The sequence below is a fragment of the Apium graveolens genome, chromosome 10 (genome assembly GCF_009905375.1).
Source record: "Apium graveolens cultivar Ventura chromosome 10, ASM990537v1, whole genome shotgun sequence".
NCBI lineage: Eukaryota > Viridiplantae > Streptophyta > Magnoliopsida > Apiales > Apiaceae > Apium > Apium graveolens.
This window is the reverse complement of record NC_133656.1, coordinates 44,490,962-44,495,281: the sequence shown is the minus strand read 5'-3', so window position 1 is coordinate 44,495,281 and position 4,320 is coordinate 44,490,962. Positions and strand designations below refer to the sequence as shown.

General features: G+C 37.9%; 1 non-coding gene across 1 annotated transcript; it reads left to right on the top strand.

The window, feature by feature from the left end:
* Positions 1–886: 886 nt before the first annotated feature.
* LOC141694109 (small nucleolar RNA R71) lies at positions 887–993 on the top strand. Its single transcript, XR_012563438.1, has one exon. It is a non-coding gene; the product is annotated as a small nucleolar RNA R71 (small nucleolar RNA).
* The last annotated feature ends 3,327 nt before the right edge of the window (positions 994–4,320 follow it).

Below are 4,320 nucleotides of genomic sequence, written 5' to 3'. Positions count from 1 at the left end.
CTGAGACTATAACTTGTGGTGTGTGTGTTTATTGTGGGGTCACAGTACAGAGTAGTTGATTATTTATTAAGATTGGGTGTTGTTAAGGGAAATGGAACTCGTGACAACCCGGATCCCCGACCCCGGATTTGGGGGTGTTACATGCTCTTTAGCTTCCTTCCTGCCTGGTACTTCCGTGTCACTGGGAAGAGTGTCAGGTTGATGATTGGACATTGCATTGGCTATTTGACCTATTTGGTTTTCCAAGGTCTTGATAGAAACTGCCTGACTTTTGCATAACAGCTTAAGTTCCTCAAAATCAGCACTAGTTGGTGCAGCTGCACTTCCCTGTTGAGGATATGATTGCCTTTGAGCATACTGCTGTGGTTGCTGGAATCCAGGTGGATTAAACTGTTTACTCACACCTTGCTGATATGGTGGCTGAATAGCATTCTGATTATTACCCCAGCTGAAATTTGGATGATTTCTGTTATTAGGATGATAAGTAGCTGGCACAGGCTGCTGTTGTCGCTGATAATTATTCACATACTGAACAGATTCGTTGACAAGAGAACACTGATCCGTAGCATGAGAATCTGCACAAAGCTCACAAACCATAGCTATTTGATTAACTCCATATGTAGCCAGAGAATCAACCTTCATTGACAGCGCTTGGAGCTGCGCTGTAATAGCGGTGGTTGTATTGACTTCCAGAATACCTGCTACCTTCCCAGGCATCATCCTCTGAGTTGAGTTTTGATGCTCATTTGCAACCATAGTCTCGATAAGATTATAAGCCTCAGTATAGCTTTTAGCCCATAAGGCGCCCCCAGCTGCTGCATCGAGCATGGGCCTAGATTGGGCCCCCAAACCATTATAGAAACCAGTGATCACCATCCAATCAGACATTCCATGATGTGGACACTTTCTTAACATTTCCTTGTAGCGTTCCCAAGCTTCGCACATAGATTCTGTAGGTTGCTGCGCAAACTGAGTAAGAGCACTCCTCATAGCAGCAGTCTTTGCCATCGGATAAAACTTCACCAGAAACTTTTGCGCAAGATCTTGCCAAGTAGTGATGGACCCAGTTGGTTCAGAATGTAACCAGTCCTTAGCTTTGTCCCTCAGTGAGAATGGGAAAAGCCTCAGCTTGATAGCCTCATCAGTCACGCCATTATACTTAAAAGTGCTGCAGATCTCGACAAAATTCCTTATGTGCATGTTGGGGTCTTCAGTCGCAGCCCCTCCAAAAGAAACAGAATTCTGCACCATCTGAATAGTGCCCGGCTTGATTTCAAAGGTGTTAGCTTGAATAGCCGGATGAAGAATGCTTGACTGAATGTCATCAATTTTTGGCCGAGAAAAGTCCATAAGAGCTGGATCAGCCTGAACAATACGATCACCCATGTTTACTGGTTCTTTCTGCTCAGTTCCTGAATCCGAATCTTCAAAATATATCTTCTCTGGAATATCAAGAACTTCGTCTGTCTCCTCAGCTGTATCTAAAGTCCTCTTGCGAGAACGAGAACGAGTTTGCATAAACGCTCGCTAAAGTACCTGAAACACAACCGGAAACAATAAGTAACTACTACGTCCTAATCACTGAGTCCTAATGACCAATGATGGTAAGTACATAAACTAAACAAATACGTCGAGTCCCCGGCAGCGGCGCCAAAAACTTGTTAGGGCGAAAACACGCGCTAATATTCACGCAAGTATACGCGTTCGCAAGTAATATAGAATACTTTCTAGTTCGTTCCCACAGAGACTCAGACTAATTATTGTTTAATTAAACTCACGCACCAATATATGATTACTTCCCAATGTTAAGACACTAACACTTAGAATTGTTGACTAAATATTAACTACAATTAATTACTTAATTAATCACTTAATTAATAATTCAAATTAACAATATTAGAACACTCATGAGATCACAACTTCATTACTACTTCCTTCAATAGTTATTGTTATCACCTTTAGCATGTGACAGCGATGATATTAATCGAATAACACGAAACTGATAAAAGCCAACTTTCATTGTATTAATACCATTCTACCAAACATCCACAATTAAGATAGAAGTTGAATAGTCATCAATTATGCTGAGTTCCTATATGTCTACAGAAATTGACAACACAACGATTTAAGCACAAGTTATTCCTTTTGATTACACAGGGCGAATAAAACTGTTAGAGTTACCCACTAATCATGCACATCATACATGAACCTATGCTAGCATGGCAAGTTCTAAATCTCAAGATCCACCGTCGCTTCACAAGAGATTAACACCCTATCTTATATGTTCGCGACGCACATGAGACGAATACGCACAACCAATACTAGATATCATACAATCATCACACACTAAAGTATTAAACAATTAACTAAAGAATTCCATAGTAAATCCGTTGCGACCCCATGATCATGATTAGCCCATAATAGCACTCATCGTCATCATGGGTTCATATGAAATCATGATAAATAATCACAAGAAAATAATAACTAAACTAATTATATTAAATCAGAGTACGTCACAAGAGTAAATAGGTTCAAAGTAAGAAAACTAGCATCCAACGTTACAATGAAACAAGAATCACAAGAAAATATGCTTCCTCTTCGTTGTTGTGTGCTAAAATGGTCTTCTTCCTTATCTCCTTCGCTCCTTGCTTAATACCACCATCCTCTCTCATGAAAACGTCTCCAAATCTACTTATATAATAGTCCCATAAAACTCAGATTATATAGAAGTGGAAGCCAAACAGAAGTAGAAGTCCTAAAATAAATTATCTTTTTTCCCGACCCTGCGCGGCCGCTCAGCATAGCTGAGCGGGCGCTCAGCTTCCTGCGCGGCCGCTCAGCATTGCTCAGTGATATGAGTATCAGGAGCACTATCAAGGGCAGGCAATCTCAAGGCTTGAAGCAGAATATCAACATCAACTTCATATCTTTGGCCCTTATATTCAAAAAAAAAGGCAGTGTTTGTTGAATTTACCATAGCTGTATTCCAGACCTGCATGACAGCCCTGTATGACACCTTGACAGGATTTGTGAGAGCATACCCAATTGGACATAGAAGGAGAAAATCCTGAATATTATGAAAAGATGATGGTAGCTGCTGATGTGTAAGCAGAGCTAGGTAATTGTTAATGCTAAATGTATTTCTATTCTTACGACCGGCATTTTCGTGTAATATTATTTGTGAATTTGGTATAATTTTAAAGCCGAATGCAAATATATTCAATTATTGTACGTTTGTGTGGATGAAAATTTCTGCATTTTAAATTTACTTTATGTAGTATATGATTTTTCAAAACAAAAGTTTATTTATTTCCTTTATTTTTGATTTATAAGGAATATTCTAAACCTTGGAGAAATTTTCCTTTAAAAGTTATTTTGTTCACAAATTTCAAAAGTGATTTTATAAAATTTCTGAAAATCCAATTTATTTTATGGTATAAATTTTATAATTTTTGAACTTGTATTTTATTTTATAAAAATAAATCTTTATAAATTTTAGTTGTGATAATTAGCAAATTACAAGGAAGCCCTTGCATGCAAACCACCCTTCTATTCTCTTCAAGGACAAAGAAGACATTTCCAAACCCACTAACTCATGATTTATTAGCCAAATTACCTCCTTGACCTTGCATGCAAGATAGCCTAACTCTAGCTAGAAGGTTACTCTTGTCATTTCCCAAACCCACTCACATTATAGTCAAATTAAGACATAAAAACAAATCAAAGAGTGATCACCACTCCACTTTCACCCCACCACTTCACTCTCCTCTTCTTCTCCTCCCCCCTCTCGACTTTCTCTTCCTCCCTCTCGGCCCTTCTAAAACCGAGACTCCCATTCCCTTCTTTCTTCATTTCTTCACTCAAATAAGCATCCTATAATCAAGTAATCTTACTCCCTACATGTTGTTCATGTATATCTCAAGAGTTTAGAGTAGAAAACTTATGTGTTGACTTTGCATGGTGGTGTTTTGGTTGCTTTGAATTGATAGGAGCCGAATGGATGGTGCTTTGGTTGCTTTGTTTCATTTCGTGTGTTTTTGTGATAATAACATGAAAATCTTAGTGAAATCTTGGTAAAAACCTTTGCATGCTAGGTGGTTATTTAGATATAATCCATGATAGGCTTGCATGTTGAATTAAAATGAAAATTTATTTGGAAAGCATGTTGTTTTGGTTTGTAAGACTCGAAGTCATGCATGCATGTAGATTACTCTTGAATTTTTTAAAGTTCTTGATCATTCGGATTGATATTTTGTTAGTAAACCTTAATTTTAGTTAAGTTAAGATATTAATTAAGAAATGTGCTTCTTAAAATGTGAT